This window comes from Sapajus apella, unplaced genomic scaffold, assembly GCF_009761245.1.
Source record: "Sapajus apella isolate SASKATOON/1434 unplaced genomic scaffold, GSC_monkey_1.0 scaffold2, whole genome shotgun sequence".
In the NCBI taxonomy this organism is placed as follows: domain Eukaryota; kingdom Metazoa; phylum Chordata; class Mammalia; order Primates; family Cebidae; genus Sapajus; species Sapajus apella.
In genome coordinates, this window is record NW_022436942.1 from 85,960,820 (window position 1) to 85,984,182 (window position 23,363).

Here is a 23,363-nt window from a genome sequence, read left to right on the forward strand (position 1 = left end):
CGATATCTCATCCCCTTGCAAATCAGAGCAGCCAGGGAAGCTGGGCAGAGATCCTCCCCTTTTCTTCTCAGAATACCGCACTCCCGACTCTCTCAAGAAAAAATTAAATTCAGTCCTAGGCCACGTGCTTCCATCTAACCGGGAATTATATTTTGAATGGTGAATGCTGCCACCCCCAGGGCATTAGGAAGCCTGTTAGATAGTTGTTTTTTTTTAATATTCCTAGAGTTTTTATTTTTATTTATTTATTTACTTCCATAGGTTCTTGGGGAACAGGTGGTATTTGCTTACATGAGTTAGTTCTGTAGTGGTGATTTGTGAGATTTTGGTGCACCCATCACCCAGGCAGTATGCACTGAACCCAATTTGTAGTCTTTTATCCCTTACCTCCTTCCCACCCTTTCCCCCAGAGTCCCCAAAGTCCACTGTGTCATTCTTATGCATGTGCATCCTCATAGCTTAGCTCCCGCTTACGAGTGAGAATGTACGATGTTTGGTTTTCCATTCCTGAGTTACTTCACTTAGACTAATGGTCTCCAGCTCCATTCAAGTTGCTGCAAATGCTATTAATTCATTCCTCTTTATGGCTGAGGGTTAGATAGTTAGTTATTGTCACAATGTCTGGAGGGAACTAAAGGGCTTTATTGGATCTTGCCATCCCTGCAATGCGTGGGACAGGCCTGTATGGCAAAGAAACATCCTATCTCAAAGGACAAGAAATAGTAAACTGTAGAAAAAGAGGTCATTCTGACGCCACTTTAGCAGCAGAAATCATCATAGATTTTGGTACTCAGGTAGCTATGGTTTCCTAATTTCCTGATTGGATATCCGCCCCACACCCCACCTTTTCTTTTTATTTGTTTCCTTTGCTCCTTTTTGGAAAGAACACACGGCTCATTTATCTGGTATGAAGTTTTCTTTTTTCCTATAATGAAGTGGCATCATTCATCGGGGTGACACCTGAAGTTCATTGTCCCATGCCAAGGAAAAAGGAAATGAAGAATGCAGACATAGAAGGAGTGAGGTTGGGAGCAGAGGCAAAAGAAAGAGAAAAGCTCTCTCCTGCAGAGAGAGAGGTCCTGAGCAGGTCCTCCAACCCACAGTGGTTTTGTAGATGAACTTGAGGTTTTGTAGATGAACTTGAGGAGGCGGCTTCCTATTTACATAGGGCGTGAAAGATTGGTTGGTGAGCCATCTGTATAGAATGCAAAGAACTGGTTAGGACTAGGTGTACGATTTTCATAGGGTGAGAAGAAGCTGGCCACCCCACCCTAACCTTTTATTATGCAGATGTGGTCTCTACCTGGCCAGGGCCACCTTGCCTGTTTCTTTACTGTACATGTGGTGACAAAGAAAAGGGAAGATGGAGCCTCCATGTTGAAAATACCTGGCCCCCAAAGTGGCCCTTTTTTATTGGCACAGCTGCCAACATTCCCTCGTGCAAACTTCCAACTTGCTTATCTGTGTCTGCAGCTCAATTTTTTTTTTAATTGTACTTTAAGTTCTGGGATACATGTGAGAAACGTGCAGGTTTGTTACATAAGTATACATGTGCCATGGTGGTTTGCTGCACCTGTCAACCCCTCATCCAGGTTTTAAGCCCCGCATGCATTAGGTATTTTTCTTAATGCTCTCCATTTCCTTGCCCCCACCCTCTGACAGGCCCTGGTGTGTGATGTTCCCCTCCCTGTGTCCATGTGTTCTCATTGTTCAACCCCCACTTATGAGTGAGAACACTGCAGATCTATTTTTCAAGCTGCTCTTTGTTAGAAAAGATACAATTTGAGGGCTGTTTTTGTTAGAAAGGAAGCCTTGCCGAGGACTCCTTTATCCTCACTATCTGCCTAAATAATTTCTTTCTGCCTCCTGTATCAGTATGATTTTCCCATTTGTGATGGTCAGTTTTTTGCACCAACTTGAGTAGGCTGGCGTACCCAGCAAGTCAATCAGGCACTGATCTAGGGGTTGCTGTGGAGAGATCTCGTAGATGTGGATCACGTCCACACAGTTGGCCCTCCCTTATCTGTGGTTTTCTTTTCATGATTTCAGTTATCACTGAAACCACGGTCTGAAAATATTTAGTAAAATAATTCCAGAAATAAACAATTCATGAATTTTAAGTCGTACACCGTTCTGAGTAACATAATAAATTCTTGTGATGCCAGGTCCCATCCCATAGGGACATGTATCATCCCTTTGTCCAGCGTGTCTGCACTGCATACACCACCCAGCATTAGTCGTTTAGTGATCTTCTAGGGTGTAAGATAAAAATACATAGTATCTATAAAGTTTGGCACTACCTGCAGCTTCAGGGGATCTTGGAATGCACTCCCTGCAGAGAAGGCAGGGGGTGGTGACATACTGAGTTGACTTTAAAGAAAGTAGATTATGCTAGATAACCTTGGTGCACCTCAAAGCCTTTAAAAGAGAAACTGAGATTTCCCTGAGGAAGAGCCCACCTGAGGACAACAGCATCAGCTGGATTTCCCAAGGGTTTCCAGCCTGCTCACCCACCCTATGGATTTCCAACTTGCCAGCCCACAAATGTGCAAACCAGTTCTTGAAACAAACCTATCTCTCCTCCCTCTCTCTTACTCTCTCAATCTCCTCTCCTTCTCTAGACAGATAGATGGATATTATATATACACGTATACACATACAATTTCTAGATGATATGTTAGTTCTGTTTCTGTATAGCACATGGCGTTTCATAAGTGTGTGGTGCATGGAGAAGTCTCTTAGGTGGGAGTAAGATTCTAACACCAGTATGAGAATGCATTTGGCCAAAACTATTCTTGAAACTCTCTTAAGACAGCTGCAGACACCTTTGAGGAGTGCAACGCAGCTGCTGTGTTACCCTCCAGGGTTGAAAGAGTTTAATGTTTCCCTGTGAGCAGCAGACAATGAGTTGGTTGAATTTTGGGGTTAAAAAAGGGACTATGTATAGCATTGTTGGAATTACACACAGTTGGACAAAACATTCACAGGGCCAGGTTCTTTGGGGACTGACTGAGGAAGCTGAAGGAGCATCAGAGATACAGCTCCCAACTCAGGCCCACCTGGGCTCATGCTCAGTGAGTGAGATGGTGCACAAGGTTGTCCAAATAAATAAACTCGCTGGCTCTTGGACTGGAGCACATAGAGTAGAATTGGAGTCAGTTCCATGCACATGCCATGCATCCCCACTGTAGGAACAAAGGGTCTTAAGGCACCGGGAGAGGAAAAGTCCACTCTGAAGTTGCCTGGGAGAAGGTGGTCAGGTCACTCCAGGTGGCGAGGTGTGAACAGGTGCTCAGCATGCTTGAGAAAATGGAAGAATCCTAGTGGTGCCTCCTCTGGATGAGACCCAAATCCCATGGGTGACCACTGCCTGCTGCACAAGCCCAACCTGCTGTTCCCCATGCCGTGCCAGACCACGTGGTGGTGTCAGAACCACCAGCCCGCCAGAATCTCGGTGGAGCTAAGCGCTCAGACACGGCAGCTGTACCACGTAGGTGTGAAGTTTCAGCTTGTCACTTACTAGCTCTGTGATGTTGTAAAGTTCAAAGTCGTTCTGTGTCTCACTATTTTTTTAACCTGTAAAGTGGAGGCAATAATGCATGTTTCAAAGGCTCGGTATGAAAGTCAATGAGCCTTTGAAGGACGCACTCTTATTAGCCCCATTTTCTCACAATTTCAACCTACCTGCACTGCCCCACAGGGGTGAAGGACAGGCCACTCTACTCCTTATGTCTCTGCTCCCTTCACTGGGCAACGTCTTCCATGAGGGTCTGGGCTAATTCGCCCTATGCCCCCAGAGACGCAGATAAGGTGTGGTCCACACAAGGCAGCCAGTAGATGTGCATCATAGATATTAATAGAATGGATTATACATATTAATGTCTGACCCCACTTAGAGGATTGGAAGTTTTCAGCACTAAAAGCCTACCCTAAACTCAGCTTCTTAGATTTGCACAAATCTTGAGATGTTTGGGGCCTTGAAGTTTTGCTTAAGGAAATTCTAAATAGATGCCAGCATGATTGCAGAGAAAAGAGAATGCTTATACATTGTTGGTGGGAGTGTAAATTGGTTCAACAATTGTAGAAAGCAGTGTTGCAATTCCTCAAAAAGCTAAAAGTAGAACTTCAATTTGACCCAGCAATCCCATCACTTGGTGCATAACCCAAGGAATATAAATCATTCCACCATAAACACACATGTGCACAAATGTTCACTGCAGCCCTGTTCACAATAGCAAGGACATGGAATCAACCTAAATGGCCGTCAGTGGTGGACTGGATAAAGGAAATGTGGTACATATACACCATGGAATACTATGCAGCCATAAATGAGCTCATGTCCTTTGCAGCAACATGAGTTGAGCTGCAGGCCGCTATCTTTAACAAACTAATACAGGAACGGAAACCAAATACTGCATGTTCTCACTTATATGTGGGAGCTAAATGATGAGAACACACAGACACATACAGGGGAACAACTCACACTGGGGCCTGCTTGAGGGCAGAGGCTGGGAGGAGGGAGAGGAGCAGAAAAAATAATTATTGGGTACTAGGCTGAATAACTTATCTTTACAGCAAACCCACAAACCCCATAACATGGGTTTACCTATATAACACACCTGCACATGTACCCCTAAACGTACAATAAAAGTTAAAATTAAAAGAAAAATAGATTGCACCCTGTTTTCACATCTGTTTATTGCTTATGTATGTTTCTTCTTGGGTGAAATGTTTATCTATTCTGTGTGTCTATATATGTTGGTTTTGATTTGCTAAAGCTCTTTCTATATTAATAATGTTAACAAAGTTTAATATTATCCATATAAATCTAATCATATTAACTTTTTTGGTGAGCCACAAAAATTCCAAATTTGAAATCTATGAAACCGCATTGTAAAGGAGAGGTATGCCATTTGATCATTGTTCCACTCTTTGATTAGAACTGCATTTATACTTGAGAAATGGGAACATATAATGTTTCAACCATAAAAGAAGATTAAAAACATTAACATAAAGCACTGTGGGAAAAAATAAGATTAAAACTTGCCTTCTGTCTTGGCACAATTATGCATTCCTCCCCCTGAAATTACTGTAAGGATATAAATTATCTCAGAATCCCATTGCTGTATTTAGTATTCCTCCTCCAGCCTACCACAGGACCCTGTGTTTAATGTTAGCAATACTCAAATTTATCTAAATCATCCTTTTATGCATTAGTCTTTCATTTAAAAAATAAGTTACTTGAATAATATTTCATTATATGATTATGCTACATTCTGTTTAGTTACTCGTCAGCTGATGGACATTGGGCTGTTGGGCTAGCGTTAATAGTGCCGCAATGAACATTCTTGTGCAAGTTCTTGCTCAAACACATGGTGGAATAGGGAGGAATCTGACACGGATGATCCAGGTGATGGAAATCAGACACAAAAGGACACACACTGTGTGATTCCATTATTTGAAATGTCCAGAATAGGTAAATTCACAGGAACAGAAAGTAGATTTATGGTTGGGAGGGGCTAGGAGGCGAGGACAATGTGGAATGATTGCTTGAGAGGAAAGGCGCTTTATTTTGGGATGATGAAAATGCAGGGTTTTGTAGAGGAGATGGTTGCACAACGTTGTGAGTATACTAAATGCTGCTTAATTGTTCCCTTGAAAATGGTTCACGGTCAATTTTATATAACGTGAATTTTACCTTAAAAGTGCACACACGTTTATACATGCATATGCATATATATGTATAAGAAAAAAATACATTATTTCTCATGAATATTCATATTAGAAAGAGAAAAAATAGAGATGGAGAGCACATCATTTACTTCTAAGTCACCATGGTTTATCTCAGTCTCTCACACAGAAGCCACTCAAGAAATGTTTTTTTGTTTTGTTTTGTTTTTTGTTTTTTAATTTTTGTTGTTGGGAGGTTGGTTAGCTCACCAACTGAGCTAACCGGCTGCCTGACTCAAGAAATGTTTGAAGTAAATTATAGGAATTAAAATTCAATCTTTAATAAAACCCATTTGGGATCTGATATTTTATATTATCTATTGTGTAGCTGGCCAAAGAAGAACCCATTATTCTTAATGTAAGGTGTATGAAATGTCGGGCTGCTGGCTGTGGTTTAATTCACAATACAGCCACCGTTGGTAAAGTTCCTTAGGATTTATTAAACCTGCTTATCCTATGTGAGTATAATTCATCACATCTAGCCCAGGTAGCTTCATTTCTCCTTGGGACTGTGAGAAATGGCACTTAGGAGGTACACAGCCTATTTTAGAGTTTGGGGACTTAAATTTCTCTTATTTGGTAACATCCTCTGGCTTAAGCACACAGACACTATCTTTGGATTTTGCTGTCTGATTAATGGCCATGTCTACACGGGTTGCTTGGACTTGGAGAAAGACAGTAGAAAGAAAGAGGTGTTTGGCAATAGTAAAGGTGGTGAAAGCCCTTTTCTCAGCAGACAAACCCTGAATAGTCAGCAGCTGATGTGAGCAAGACAGCTCTCTTTTATCGTGGAGTTCATGGGGTGATGAGCCAGCCCTGTCTGTGCAGGATTGTCCCAGCATTAGCAGTAAAAGTCTCACATCCAAGACAACCTCTTCCGCCGGACAGAAAATGCCCTGACTTTTGGCAATAAGTATGTAAGATTAGGAGAAAAGTACAAAGCCTCACATCGGCTCTGAAAAATAAGGACCAAAAGCAGCATCTTGACATCACTGAGTGACGCCACTGAAGTGTACAACTGGAAATGTGTTGTCATGGTAATGTTACCAGCACATCGTTGACTTTGCCTGTAGAATAGCTGTTGTTCTTTGTGTCAAGGTAACTATAGTTTAATATTCAACTTTTAACATTGTGAAAATTAGGACTATGTTTTCAAGAGTTTAGTTAGTAAGAATGAGAACAATTGCAATAATAGCACCATATGACCAGACATCACCAAACAAAAAAAAAAAAAAAAAAAAAAGAGAGAAAGAAGAAAGGAAAAAAAATTACTGGTTAATTAATTTGGAGGTAGATTAGCAGGTAAATTATTAGCAAAAAGCATTTTGCACAATATGCAGAAAAGAATTTGGGATTGGGCCTGATGGAAAAGAGGATATCAGAATGCATATGGAAATTCAATCTCCCCCATCCAGGATGAGCCAGGCAAGTTCTTCCAAATCAATCAAAAGTATTTTTGTCTTTCGGGAGCCACCAACGCTCAAGTGAAAATAGTGGCCACTGAATTCACTTGGCAAACCACACAATCATACATATACGAACATAACGTCCCCTTAATTGTACTAGGACTGAGCAGAGCTATATTTTCTATTTCAGAGGTTGCAACTAACATGTTCCTTAGGCAAACAACAACAAAAAAGAAATTTCGATAACAGATATGTTGGCCCTTTATCTGTAGAACTGATTTTATCATGCTTTTTACAGTGTGTCAAATAATGTGTTGAAATTACAACATAAAAATGTCCCCCCAGCTCTAATGCAGTTTGCTTTATTTTATTTATTTACTTTGAGACAGGGTCTTATTCTGTCACTCAGTCTGGAGTGCAATGGTGTAATCTCGCCTCACTGCAACCTCTGCCTCCCAGGTTCAAGCAATTCTCCTGCCTCAGCCTCCTGAATAGCTCAGACTACAGGTGTGCGCCATTGCCACCCAGCTAATTTTTGTATTTTTAGTAGAGATGGAGTTTTGCCACATTGGCCAGGCTGGTCTTGAACTCCTGACCTCAAATGATCCAGCTGCCTTGGACTCCCAAAGTGCTGAGATTACAAGCATGAGCCACCTTGTTTGACCCTGCAGTTTGCTTTAAAAAATAGAGCTTCAAATTGTTTTCTTGGTTTTGTTGAAGATTTTATTTTATTTTTTAACTTTTATTTTAGGTTCAGGGGCACATGTTTAGGTTTGTTAATACAGGCAAACGCATGTCCCAGGGATTGGTGTACAGACCATTTTATCCCCCAGGTACTAAGCCTAGTACCTCATAGTTATTTTTTCTGATCCTCTCCCTTCTCTCCACCTTCTCCCTCATGTAGGCTGTTTCTCTTGTTCCCCTCTTTGTGTCATTAGTTCTCATTACTCATCTCCCACTTATAAGTGAGGACATGTCGTATTTGGTTTTCTGTTCCTCTGTTATCTGGCCAAGGAGAATGGCCTCCGGGTTCATCTATGTTCCTGCAAAGGACATGATTTGTTCTTTTTTATGATTGCATAGTATTTCACGGTGTACATGCACACATTTTCTTTATCCAGTCTATCATTGATGGGCATTTAGGTTGATTCCATGTCTTTGCTAATATAAATAGTGCTTTAACAAAAACATATGTGTCTGTATCTTTATGGAAGTGTGATTTCTATTCCTTGGGCATATACTTGGTAATAGGATTGCTAGGTCAAATGATAGTTCTCTTTTGAGCTCCTTGAAGAATCACCACACTGCTTTCCACAATGGTTGAACTAATTTACCCTCCTACCAACAATATATAAGTGCTCCCTTTTCTCTGCAACTTCGCCAGCATCTGTTATTTTTTGACGTATTAATGATAGCTGTAAGGTTGACTGAAAAGATGGAGAGGCAGACCCAGGGTCAGGTTTAGCAAGTTTATTTCAACGTGCCAGGCTGGCTGTCTCACCACAGGCAGTGAAGGCAGCAGCCTGGCTTATACACTATGGGGATTATATGGGGGAGTTGCAGGTAGCTGGGTGCTATTCTAAGAAAAACCACATCTTGGTTCTCAGGGGCTGACATTCTGCTTAATTGGGTTAACATCCAGGGTTCGAGAGCCGGATGCGACCACATACTGGAACCTAGGTGCCCTGTTTACAAGGCTTGAGGCTGTTTTTCTTATGAGCTCGGCTTAGCAGGGGACAACAGGGAGGGGTCTATGGGCTTGCATTGCTGTGACCTTAACAATAGCTATTCTGATTTGTATGAGATAATATTTAATTGTGGTTTTAATTTGCATTTCTTTAATAATCAGTGATATTGATCTTTTTTCATATATTTGTTAACTGTATGTAATTCTTTTGAAAAGTGTTCATGTCCTTTGCCCACTTTTTATTGGGCTTCTTATTTCTTGTAAATTTGTTTAAGTTTCTTATGGATGCTGGATATTAGACCTTTGTCAAATGCATAGTTTGCCAAAATTTTCTCCCATTCTGTAGGCTGTTTACTCTGTTGGTAGCTTCTTTTGCTGTGCAGAAGCTCTTCAGTTTGATTAGATTCCGTTTGTCAATTGTTGCTTTTGTCATGATTGCTTTCAGCATCTTTGTCATAAAATCTTTCCTAATTCCTATGTCCAGACGGGTATTTCCTAGGTTATCTTCCTGGGTTTTTATAGTTTTAGGTTTTACATTTAAGTCTTAAATTCATCTTGAGTTGATTTTTGTATGTGGTTTTGGGAAGGCGTTCAGTTTCAATCTTCTGCACATGCGTGGCCAGTTAGCTCAGCACCACTTAATGAATAGAAAGTCCTTTCCCCGTTGCTTGTTTTTATCATTTTGTTGAAGAGCAGATGGTTGTAGGTGTGTGGCATTATTTCTGGGCCTTCTATTCTGTGTCTGTTTCCACACCAGAACCATGCCGTTTTGGTTACTGTATATCCCTATAGTATAGTTTGAATTTGGGTAACATGAAGATTTTAATAAAGCCAGAGATATCATCAGAGAACAGATTTCTTTTTGTGTCTTGTCAAAATATCAACTATATTTTACTTATTTATATACGTATTCAGCCACTGTGCAAATATAAATGTTGACAAATTTCACTCAGTCTGTAAATTCTTACCAAAGAAAATAATAGTTACTATTTGCTAAAGTCTAGCGGAAGTTCAAAGGAACTCTTTTCACTGGCCAGGGGGCTTGGAGGAGGTGGGAATTCCTCGCAGGTTAAAAGTCCCTGTCCCCTACATCTGGGTGGACTTCCCCCTCAGGGGTCCCCTTCCCCTCAGTGTGGAAGCTGCTTTCCCTTTCCAGGATTCCATGTTTCGGTCCCCTTCCACAATCTTCGTGGAAGCTTTCTCTTTCTCATCTTTTTCTCTCTCCTTTTTCTCTTTCTCTGTCTAAGTAAATCACTTTCTGCAAAACCTCTTTGGGGTTCGATATTTACTTGGGAGCGCATGGGGCCTGGCGTGGTCCCCTCTCCCTTTCTTGGGAGAGCGAGAGACCAAGAGCCTGGAGCCCACCTGGGAGCGAGCTAAACCTCCTCTGCACCCTGAAACCCGGAAACAGTAAGGCGTGTTCTTTCACCCCTACTGACACGATGATCACATCTCCAAGCTCTTTTGTTTTCTATTTAATTTTAGGGCAGCATATCTGGCCTGATTTATCAAAATACCCATTGTTTACTGCAGATTAATCAGAGGCAGGTGATGACCAAAGAAGGTCATTCAGGGATCTTGAAGCCACAATTACAGTGATTTCAGGGGAGATTATGTAATTCAGCAGAAACTTCCATTGTTTTCTTCCTTTGTCAAATGCATCTCACATGTTTGCTTGCAAAAACTCACAGATGGGGCAAGCTCTTTCTAGTTACTATTTCAAAATCACACAATGACAGCCCCCAATCTACATTCCTCAGCATGAAGGCCTTGACTCCTTTCTCTCACCCCAGCTCCATGGCAACCTTTTCTTCTGGCCTTCGCAGCTGCAGCTTTTGGGGAGTCCTGCTTGGGATACTATTTTGGGTGCCCTCATTAGACACAAGGTCAGTGCAACCATGTGTGCCAATTGCAGCTGCACAGAATGGAGCAATCTAGGACACTGAAAACAAACCCAGGATGCCATCTCCCTTACTTCTCACTTCACCAAGGCAGTGAACCCTCCTGAGATATCATTCATTCATGACGAACTTGCCGTCCAGCTCAGGTGAGGAGAGGGGTAGAGAAAGCTCAGCTCCAAGCAGCACGCTTTGTGTGGGGCGATTGCTTTGCATGGGATTGTCTTTGGGTCACGTTTTGTCTGGCTCTCTTCCCCAGGCACGTGGTAGGATTGCCTTTCCAAACCTTCTGGAAATTAAGGATTGCTTCATGACTTGCATCGGCCAAGGAAATGAGCATAAAAGTGTCCAATGCATTCGTCTCTATGTTTCCTCTTTCAATCTGCTGTGAACACCTGTGTTTTCCAACAGAGCTGCTACCATAGCCAGGGTCCTGGGGTAGGGCCAACACAGCACAGAAAACTCAGGGTCTATGCCCAGTGGGCACACAGCGTAAATGAGAAATCAGCCTTTGTGCTGAGGTTCTAGGCCTCCGGGATTTTGGAGATAGTTACCAGAACATAATACAAATTATCTTGACTGCAACAATGTAGTTGATAAGGGGTGTGAAATCTGAAGAATCCCAATGCCAGGTTTTAAAAACAACTTCTCAGACTAGAAGTCCTAAGACTACAATTTCTGTTGAACAAGGAGATGTTGTTCACGTCTCATGCACTCACAGAGGGCATGACCACAGTGCGGGCACATAGAGAGCAACTGAAAAAGCAAAGAAACATCCAGGGGCACCAGACGATCTTCACATCAGCGTCTTCACATCCTCTTCTCCACCGCACCGAATACCTGCGCTTCCTTTTGCAAAACTCTCACACTCATCACCACATTTGCAGTGTTGGTATCTAGAGCCGTTTTATCCATGAGAAAATGAATATAGGTTGAAAATGGGACCCCTGATTCTATGACTTGTGTTGGTTGCTTCCTTTGCTCTGCAGCAGCTTCTTAGTTTGATGTGGTCTCACTTTTTTATTTTTGTTTTTATGGCCTATGCTTTTCATGTTACCCTGCCTTTGTTTTGGGTTAAAAATAATAATTGCCCAGGCCAATGTAAAGAGCTTTTTATCCTATGTGTTCTCCTAGGCATTTTATGGTTTTAGATTCTACATATATGTCTTTAATTCATTTCCGTTAATTTTTATATGGTGGAAGATGAGGATCTGATTTCATTTTTTTGCATGTGAATATCCAGTTTACTTCAAACTGTTTATTGAAGAGACTTTCCTTTCCCCATTGCATATTCTTGGCACACAACGAGATTCCACTTCTCACCCGTTAGGGTTGTTGTTGTCCAAAAGATAAGAGAGCGGTGCTGGCGATGATGTGGCGGAAAGAGACCCTATCTGCTGTTGATGGGAATGTAAATTGGTACAGTCATTATGGAGAACAGTATGGAGGTGCCTTGAACAACTGAAATAACACTGTGATGTAAGAGTGTCAGTTACATCAACAGGGGAAAATTCACCATAAATACGTGAAAAGTCTAAGCATTTCTACAGGCAGCCTGTTGCCTGTCGTGTCATTGATAAGAGAGGATATCTCACACAGAAACAATTTGAAGGTTTGTTATTAAAAATACGCTGGCACTATTTCAAACACAGTGGCACCTGGAAAAAACACAGGTTCAGCTCCAGTGCGGAAGAAGAGGTGAGGGTATCATTTCACGGACACGATCATAAGTGTAGCTCAGGAGAAGCTGAAATAAGATCTAGGCAGGGAAATCATTGGATAGAATCCTCCTGGTGCTGAATTGGAGGAAGTCTGATTTTATCTAAAGAAGATTTTAGGAGCTTTGATAGAGAGAAAGGAGGAAAGCAGAAAGGAGAGGGGGAGAAAAAAGGAGGTTCACTGCACAGGTACAGTGGATAAGTTCAGTTCTACCCTTCTCCCCCAGCAGGGATGGGTTCAGCAAGAAGACCATCATGTAAGTTGGTCTGAGCAAAAGTGTTTCCCAGAGAGTAGGACAGCAGGTAACAGATGCAAAATTTTATTCTTCTGTAGGGACAAGAAAAACACATTTTAAAAGATTTTTTTTTTCAGCCAGTTTAAATAAACATTTCAGGTGTGTGCATTTAGAAAGGTATCAGCCAGAACAGCTATCAGGGCAGCGCCCACGGTCATGCCCCACTTTGGAGGAGAAGGGGTATGTTTAGGCTCTTCTTGCACTGCTATAAAAAATGCCTGAGGCTGAGTAATGTATACGGAAAAGATGTTTAATTGGCTCAGAGTTCTGCAGGCTGTACAGAAAAGCGTGGTGCTGGCATCTGCTCAGCTTCTGGGCAAGGCTTGGGGAACTTTTACTCACGGCAGAAGGAGAAGGGAGGGCAGGTGTCTCTCATGGCAAGAATGGGGGCAAGAGTGTGAGGAGGTGCCACACACTTTTAAATGATCAGATCGTGCAAGAACAAACTCACTACTGTCAAGACAGCACCAAGCCATGAAGGATCTGACCCCACGATCCAATCACCTCCCACCAGGCCTACCTCCAACACTGGGGACTACAATTCAACATGAGATTTGGAGGGGACATCTTATCTATATCAGAGCATGAGAAAGGAGCCCATCAAGGGAGTGGGCATCAAGGGAGACCATCAAGGGAGTGGGCACTTGTTTCTGGGGAGTCTACTTCTTCAGCAAATCAATAGCTGTGAAGCAGGAACTGATGGATACTTCCAGGCAGGTGTAGCCAGGAGACCTGCAGAGGCAGAAACAGTGTGGCCAGTGACACAGCAAAAGGGTCCTGGCATGACCACGTGGCCTACCACCATGGGGAAGAGATCATATCAGAGCTGGATGCAGAGAGCTGAGCTTACTACAGCAGAGCTGCCAAGTATAGGAACCACTGCCCACCTGCACCCTTCTTCACCCCCAGACCACTGGGTCTGTGTGAATACACATTGGCCAGCTCACCCAAGTAGATTCTTTAGACTTGTTGGTAGCCAATTCCAGCCCTGTCTAGTTATTTCCTCATTCACAAGTCAGGGGCACAAAAATCACACGTGTCCTTATGAAAAGATCCAGCACCCTAAGAGAGTGGGAGAAGCGAGCCTCAAGGGGCAGAAGAAAAGCACACTTTTAGTAGCATTTTAGTAAATGAAACATATATAAATTTGAGACATAGCCTGCTTTGGGCCCACAAACAAGGCTCAACTACAGAGCAGAAATGAAAACGTGATCACTCTTTTCACAGGGGCTGCTATCCAGATACTCTTTAAATATTGCCTCTGGCTGTCATCTATTTTAGCGAATGAATGGTATTAGGTAGAGAAACCTGGGAAAAGTGTGAAAGATGGGCACAGCAAACTGATCACCCCTCCTTTTTTCTCCATTTCCCTCATGTATTAATTAGGCAGCAAGCAGACATGGATGAAGCAACTCTGTCCAATACAAAATGCCCACCCAACTCCTGGCTCCCCTTCTCCTTCTCCGGCAAACATGCTTCCCTCAAGGCCATGTAAACTCTGTACTCTGCTTTTCCCAAACACAGGGCTTACTATCGTCAGATTTGATGATTACTTTTTTCTTAGGGTAAGTACGTCCCCATGAAATATTTGGGATATACTTGCACTAAAATGTATTCATGGTTGATCTGAAATTCAAATCTCACTGCCTGTCCTGTATTTTATCTGGGACTCTGGCAGGGAGTGATGCATGTCGTGGGGCTTCTAGGGGAATCAATTGCTCAGAAGCAGACAGCTCGCAAATTAGAAAGCCTGGGAAAACACAAGGAGGGAGAAAATTAAATGGAAGACACGCAAAATGGCTGCAGTCATGATGCTTTAAAAACTTAATCAGGAGAAGGTTCCTTGGGCAGAAAGTCTGGAGTCAAGAGGGCAATTCTTTTTCTTCTTTTGATTTTGCTTCTTATTCCACAGAGGAAACAGAAAATACATTTTTTCTTTGGGGTGATTAAGGCCAAAGGAAAATCTGTGCTAAAGCTCTGGCCTTACCATCTAATATCAGTAGCAAAGCAAGATTAACTTATTAAAATTTTCATAAATATTTAGGACATTGCATCCAACCACCAATGTGGACCTCTACACAGATATCCTTGACTTCCAAGCCAACTCTTAGAGTTTCCCCAGAGAGATGTTTTACGTTCTTGTCATTAGGAAAATTAAGCAAACATTTGAAATGAGCTGCAAAATCAGACTGAGGTCTAAATAATTCACAAGGAGATTACTAGACTCCTGATACAGAATGTTTATCAGAATAATAGCTCTCTACACAGTTTTTTCTTTTTTTCTTCTCTCCAGCAGCTGCTGCAACACTCCATACAATCAAGAACCTGCCTTCTCTAGTTTGTTTGTTTTGTTTTGCTTTGCTTTGTTTCTTTTTTTCTTTTCTTTTCTTTTTTTTTTTTTTTTTGAGATAGGGTCTTGCTCCATTGCCCACACTGGTGTGCAGTGGTGCAATCATGGTTCACCACAGCCCAGCCTGGTTTTAAACCTTAAAAATATATCTTCCCTGGTTTTAAATCCTAAAAATATATCTTAGTCTGACTTCTTTGACATACCTCCAAAGAAGGAAGGAGAGAGAAGTTCAGGAACTCTAAGAGTAGATAATGTGGGTATTTCCTTTCCTGGGTAGATCTCAAGTGGAGCTGAAATGGACTTTGGTGACATAATCCTAGGATAGAAGTGGCTGGGTCCTGTGTGTGCCTTTTCTGATGAACCTGAGACAGCCTGACAGAGCATCTTTTGTCCCAGCCTAGTCCATTGTGTTTTCTGGAAACCAGCATCTTCTGAGAATAGCAGAACAGTTTCCACGTTACTAAGAAAGATACTGGGGTAGAAATAGAAGCCAAGAGACGCAATGGCAACCCTCCAGTGGATAAAAGAGAAGACACAGAAGACATCTGCATGGGAAATGGGAAAGAAAAAATATATAGCAAACGTCCTCAGAGACAGAGCAAGAATGGAAAGGAAAGACAGCTTCCCTCCTATCCCACATCCTCTTGCCCAGAACATCACAAGCTCCTGGAATTTAGATGAGATAAAAGGGGAAAACACACAGGAATCCCAGAATGCACAAGACAGCCTATGTATAATTCAGTATTCATTGACCAAAGTCCCACACATTGACAGTTTCCAAAGCCCAAAGGACAGAAGGACAGAAACAGTAGTCACTCCTCAGGTAGTCCTTTCTTCTATGAAAGAACAGACCTTTCCTGGAACCTGCCAACTAACTCCTCTTCTGCCTCACTGGGGGTCACATGCCCACTGCTATTCCACCAATCACTGGCAAAGGAAAAGAAGTTGAAGTGAATGGTTTAATCTAATCAAAATTAGCCTCCTACAGACTGGGGCTACATTCTTGGAGATGAGGGCATTAATCCTAACACCTGACCAAAGGCAAGAAGAAGGAGGGAAGACTTTTGGTTAGGTCATTGACAATATCGCAACATGGGACAAAATGATAAGAATGAGGACTGCTGCATCCTCACCTCCAAAGAGAACCCAGGTAGGCATCATCCCCGCCTCCCTACACCCTGGGGCTTCTTATTTTCATATCACACATGAAACCAAGGAGACAGCAGGAAGGTCACCTGAACAGTGGCAGGTGAGTGGCAATGACATCCTTCACTCCTGACTCACGTTCTTTCCATAACACAGTTTTCTCTTGGCCTGTATAAAAGTGTTTTCAAAGGGCATTGTAAACGTTTTTAGAAAAATATGTTAGTTTCTCATTTTTCTACCATAAAAATGCATAGAACATTGCATCACCTTTGCTGTTTAGAAGAATTCCACTCAGATGCCTTCTTTAAGAAATAATAGAAGCAAGCACATATAACCACAGCAAGACACCGTGCGCTTTTCCAACAATGCCACACACAACTCACCTCATTGTTGCGACAACCTCATGAGAAAAGCACCATTATCCCAACTTTAGTGATGAGAACTCTGTGGTTCAAAGAGTTCAAATGATTTGTCCAACGTCAAGCAGCTGGTGAGAGTCAGAGCCAGGACTTAGCTCCAGAGAAGTATATCATAAAAGATGTTACACTTACTCCAGGGACAGAGCTTAGTGCCCAGTGGGATTAAGTGTATACGTTTATAGATTTCAGAAAATTCACATACCTGGGACAAGGTAAGCTAATAAAATCTAACAGGCAAGCAGTTTATTCAAACAAATAATTGGCAAAATAAAATTTAAAATATTATTTTAAAAATAAAATTAAAAAGGAAATTAATACAACCCCTTTGTAAAATTGTCCAGTCCTCTCTATTAAAGCTAGCACCTACCAAAGCTAAACATATACATACTCTGTTACCCATCAGCCCCACCCTAAATCTATCATCAACACAATGTTGGGCATAATTTTGCCAAGATCCGTGTACTCGAATGTTTAAGAAAGCAGTATTTGTAACAGCCAGAAGCCAGAAACTACCCAAATTTCCAAATGGTAGAGTAGTTTGTGGTATATGTATATATGCACATGAAATTATATATAATATTACATACATATAGTTTATATACTTAAATAGACTATTCAACAAGAGTGTGAGTAATCTAAAATTGCATGTAATGGTCAGGCATAGTGGCTCACACCTGTAATCCCAGCATTTTGGGAGGCTGAGACAGGTGGATCACTTGAGGTCAAGAGTTTGATACCAGCCTGACGAATATAGTAAAACGCTGTCTCTACTAAAAATACAAAAGTCAGCCAGGCATGGTGGTGGGTGCCTATAACCCCAGCTACTCAGAGGCCAAGGCAGGAGAATCACTTGAACCCAGGAGGTACAGGTTGCAGTGAGCCAAGATCTCGTCATTGCACTCCAGCCTGGGTGATAGAGTGAGATTTCGTCTCAAAAATAAAAATAAAAATAAAAATAAATAAAGTTGCATGTAAAAATACGCATGAGACAAATAGATATAATGTTGAGTGAACAAAGCCAGGGCCACAAAAAAGTATACACACTATACATACAGTGTAAATCCATTTACCTAAAGTACAAGCAAGCAAAACCAATCATTTTGTTGGCAGTGGTGGCTAGTGGGGAGTCAGGTAGACATGGTGAGAAGAAGGGAAGATGAGGAAGGCCTCCGCGGGCTGAATGTGTTCTGTCTTTCCAGTACAGTTTGAGTGACACAGGCGTGTTCAATTGTGAAAGCTCACCAGGTGTGCAGTGATGATACGGGCATGCTTCCACAGGTACCAGGTACTCCAATTGGAATATTTTAGACGGTTAAAGGATTTGAACTTCCTCAATGTTACCTGTCTTTAACTTTGCATATTTTATTTCTTTTTTGTCTTCCGGGCACATCTGTGGTATCAAAAAAGTCTATGTTTTGTGTATTGTTAAATTCTCCCTTAAAAAGCAGTTTTCTTGCTGTGATACATGAATTAACCTCTTGGCATTACAATTTTCTTTTTCATGACAGGGAACTGGCAGGGGAGAGTAAAAAGCAAGAACTTTACTGGAATGAGAGAAAGTGGGATTAATTTTTGACCCTGTTCTCAAGCTCTCCTGGAGGACGGGTTGTATCGTCGTCTTTCCCACTCTGGGAGGAACTGCAGCCTCCCTGCCTGCAGCTGAGGGCTGACTTTGAACCAGTGTGTGTGCCGGGACCTCCTCCTCATGGAACTTTTAGTTGGCCACTGTTGGAGTTTGGAGCCTCTGGGATTAAAACTATTGCTAATCTGAAATCAAGGAAGAAGCTAGGCATAGAGAGAGGCATCTGCCCAGGTATCTGTCTAAGGGTGTAGAGAAACAGACCCACGCACACACCTGGATGGCAAAGGGGTGCAGCCTCCATGAGAAAACTGGTCAAAACAGGTTGAAAGCCTTAAAGAGTGTGCCACATCCTCAACTCAGTTAATACTACTTCTAAGAAATGATTCTATGAAACAACTGGGCAAGTCTTTACTACATATTGATTATATTTCCATCGAAATTATATTTCAGTTTTGTGTGGGATAAATATGATTGCAGCTGAACTACCGTTTGACTAAGTAAGACACAAGTTAGAGTGCCTTCACAGAGCTGTTGTGAATCACTGAAGAAATGAGAGTGTTTTGAAACCTATAACTTTCTGTCTGGCAGGTGAAGCAAAAGTCATTTTCTGATGGAATTGTGGAGATGAGATTCTAAGAAATGTGTTCATTTTCGTCCCGGAATTCAGAGGCCAGTCTGGATTTATTGTATCTTCCAGAAACCAATTTATCCCCAATAGATCACACAGAGAAATATGTCTTGATTCTGCTCTTGCAACTGACACTCAATATTTTAATTTATTTGATCCACAAAAGAAATATAGATTTTTCACAGTTTATGATGCTGCACACTCCCTAACCGACTTTCTTTGAAACAAATATGTTTTTCTTTGCTAGAATGAGCATAATGATGTCAGTGGATAGATCACATTTACCAATAGCTCTCTTTGGAAATCTTGAGACATCTGCTGTAGCTGCTTGAGGTTTTAGCAAACGAAAGCTGGAGCTATTAAATTAAGGCTCTGAGAGTTCCTTTCTCTGGCCAGTGGAGGACTCAAGGGTCATCCATTAGCTTTGGAATTTGTTTCTGTAATCCTGGTCTCCAAGGTCATTTCTTTTCTGAAAGCTGGAACCTCATCAAAAGGCATCTGGATGAAGACCTTGTAGGCTGAGGGCTTGCTGGTCAGCAACATTGGCAGCAAGGCTGGTGAAAAATAAATTAATTTACCCTACCTGCAGTTCTGACCTACAGAGTCAAAGGCAAAGAAAAAACATTGAACATCATGATCATTCATTAAGGTGTTGAGTTTTATGCCCAGAGCTCAATGCTTCTTTTCCACCCCTTCCCCCACCCATTGTGGAGAATAAGTAGAGAATTACATGACCATCTCACCTACTTTGAGGTTTCTATTCAAAGAGTGTTTTAAGATGCTCTTTTTATTGCTATTCAGGGAAAGTGAGACCACCAGATCAGCTGCCATTAAACAGATGGACATTTACGGTTCCCAAGAGGCAGGGCACACAGCACAGGGGCAACCCGGGAAAGCACCAGGCTCAGCAAAAAGGCAGAGGGAGTGAGGGGACGGTGTGGGTAAGAGCTTCCACTGTGGTTTCTGTGGGAAATAACAGGGGAGGCAGTGTAAATAGGAATAGGATTGATTAGTTGGAATAATTTCAGCCAGTCCTTCAGGGTAGGTGTATTCTCTAGTTTTCTGGTCCCTGGCCCTGGGGTAATTAGGGCAGGTGCATAGTAGCCCTGAGTATAAGAAACTCACCAAGAACGTCATTGGCATCTGCGCTCCAGATTGTTTTTTACATTCGGAAGGAGTGCAGTCTTTTGCTATCTCCAGCAATTACCTAACCTGGGAGGGGCGGTCACTCCCTGGTCAGCAAGATCCCAGATGTCAAAGCATTTGCTTTTGGATCCTTGGTCATGAAATGCTTATTTTTAGCAAACAGCAATCTCATTTTGTCTTTTTTGTTTTTGACTTTTTGGAAACAGAGTCTGGCTCTGTCACTCACGCTGGAGTGCCATGGTGCGATGCCAGCTCACTGCAACCTCTGCCTCCTGGGCTAAAGCAACCCTCCTGCCTCTGCCTCCTGAGCAGTTTGGACTATAGGTGCATGCCACCACACCTAGCTAATTTTTGTACTTTTTGTAGAGATAGGGTCTTGCCACATTGCCCGAGCTTGTCTCAAACTCCTGGACTCAAACAATGTACCTGCCTTGACCTCCCCAAAGTCCTGGGATTACAGATGTGAGCCACTATGCCCATCCCAAACATAAATTTTAAAAATGTGTGCTTAATACAAGGATTATCTCACCTGTGTGGCCAGGGAGTCAGAGGTGATTATTCCTTTCTTATCCTGCAGCATCCCATCCTGCAACTGTGTGAGATGAGCATGTTTCCACACTCTTGAAATGCTGGGTGCAGGGGTATGTGGGATCAAAAAGTGTAACCCTATTAGAGGCATCTGGACTTCCTTACCTGCTAAACTGGCCTATTCAATTACCTGAAGAGAGAAAAATAACTCTTTGTACATATTAAACATTCAGTTTTGATCTGGTCACAGAGCCAACAAATGTGTTGTTTTCCTCAGCCCTGGAGGTTTATTGATTGCATTAAAAAAAAAAAAAAGAGTCTGAGGAAATTAGGAACACAAATTTCTAGGCCATTTCAGGGCAAGAATTCAGTGGACTTCTTAAAAACAATATAGGAACTAAAAAATTACCAACAAAAGAAAGTCCAGGACCAGATAGACCACAGCAGAAGTCTACCAGACATAGAAGAATTGGTACCAACCTTTCTGCCACTATTTCACAAGATAGAGAAGGAGGAAACCCTCCCTAATTCATTCTATGAAGCCAGCATCACCTTCATACCAAAACAAGGAAAGGACATAACCAAAAAAGAAAACTACAGACTGACATGCCTGATGAACATTGATGCTAAAATCCTTAAGACCATACCAGCTAGCCAAATCCAACAACATATCAAAAGAAAATCCATCATGATCAAATGGGTTTCATACTAGGGATGTAGGGAAGATTTAACATATGCATGTCAGTAAAGGTGATATTTCACATAAAGAGAATTAAAAACAAAAATCACATGATCATCTCGATCAGTGCAAAAAGGCTAAATCCAGCATCCCTTTATGATTAAGACTCAGCAAAATCGTCATACTGGGGACATGCCCCAATAATGTAATAAAAGCCATTTATAACAAACCCACTGCAAACATAATACTGAATGGGGAAAAGTTAAAATCATTCCCTCTGAGAACTAAAACAAGACAAGAATGTCCACTCTCACCACTCCTCTTCAACGCAATGCTGGAAATCCTAGCCAGCACAATCAGACAAGAGAAAGAAATGAAGGGCATCCAGACTGGTGAAGAGGAAGTCAAACTGTTCCTGTTTGCTGGCAATATGATCATTTACCTCAAAAACCCAAAAGGCTCCTCCAGAAAGCTTCTAGAACGGATAAACAAATTCAGCAAAGTTTCTGGATGCAAGATGAATGTACACAAATCATTAGCTCTTCTATACTACACCAATGGTGACCTAGAGGGGAATCAAATCAAGAACTCAACCCCTTTTACAATTGCTGCAAAAATAATACAGTACTTAGGAATATACTTGACAAAAAAGTGGAAAGACCTCTACAAGGAAAATTAGCAAAACACTGCTGAAAGAAATCACAGACAACACAAACAAATGGAAACATATCCCATGATCACGAATGAGTAGAATCAATATTATGAGAATGATCATACTGCCAAAAGCAATATACAAATTTGATACAATCCCCACCAAAATAGCGCCATCATTCTTCACAGAATTAAGACAAACAATTATAAAATTCATATGGAACCACAGAAGAGACTGCATAGCCAAAGCAAGACAAAGCAAAAAGAACAAATCTAAAGGTATCACACTACCTGATTTCAAACTATACTATAAGGCCATAGTCACCAAAATAGCATGGTGCTAGTATAGAAATAGACATATAGACCAACAGAACAGAATAGAGAACCCAGAAATAAGCCCAAACACTTACAGCCAACTGATCGTCAAGGAAGCAAACAAAAACACAAAATGGGGGAAGGATACTCTTTTCAACAAATTGTTCTGGGATAATTGGCTAGTCACATGTAGGAGAATGAAACTGGGTTTTCATCTCTCACCTTATACAAAAATCAACTCAAGATGGATTAAGGACTTAAACACCTGAAACTATAAAAATTCTAGAAGAAAACATTGGAGAAACCCTTCTAAATATTGGCTTAGGTATGGATTTCATGACCAAGAACCCGGAAGCAAATGCAATATAAACACAGATAAATATCTGGGACTTAATTAAACTAAAGAGCTTTTCACAGCAAAAGGAACAGTCAGCAGAGTAAACAGAAATCCACAGAGCAAGAGGAAATCTTCACAATCTATACATCTGACAAAGGACTAATATCCAGACTCTACAAGGAACTCAAACAAATCAATGAGAAAGTTGAAGAGTGGGAGAACTAGGGAAGGGATGACAGGGGGTGGGGAGACTGGGGAGGGATAACATTAGAAGAAATGCCTAATGTAGATGATGGGGGATGGATGCAGCAAACCACCATGGCACGTGTATACCTATGTAACAATCCTGCACAATCTGCACATGTACCCTAGAATTTTAAAGTATAATAATAATAATAATAATAAACAACCCCATCAAAAAGTGGGCTAGGGACATGAATGGACAATTATCAAAAAAAGATATACAAATGGTCAACAAACATACGAAAAAATGCTCAACATCACTAATGATCAGGGAAATTCAAATCAAAACCACAGTGTGATACCACCTTATTCCTGCAAGAATGGTTACAATAAAAAATTCCCAAAACAGTAGATATTGACATGTGATCATGCAGTGATCAGGGAACGCTTCTACACTGCTGGTGGGAATGTAAACGTACAGCCACTATGGAAAACAGTGTGGAGATTCCTTAAAGAATTAAAAGTAGAGCTAGCATTTGATCTAGCAATCTCGCTACTGACTACCTATTCAGAGAAAAATAAGTCATTAGACGAAAAAGATACTTGCACATGCATGTTTACAGCAGCACAATTCTCAATTGCAAAATTGTGGAACCAACCCAGA

General features: G+C 41.5%; 1 long non-coding RNA gene across 1 annotated transcript; it reads left to right on the forward strand.

The window, feature by feature from the left end:
• The first annotated feature begins 1,580 nt into the window (after positions 1–1,580).
• Positions 1,581–10,089, forward strand: LOC116527217. Its single transcript, XR_004258433.1, has 3 exons — positions 1,581–1,592; positions 3,250–3,252; positions 9,980–10,089. It is a non-coding gene; the product is annotated as an uncharacterized LOC116527217 (long non-coding RNA).
• Positions 10,090–23,363: the final 13,274 nt, after the last annotated feature.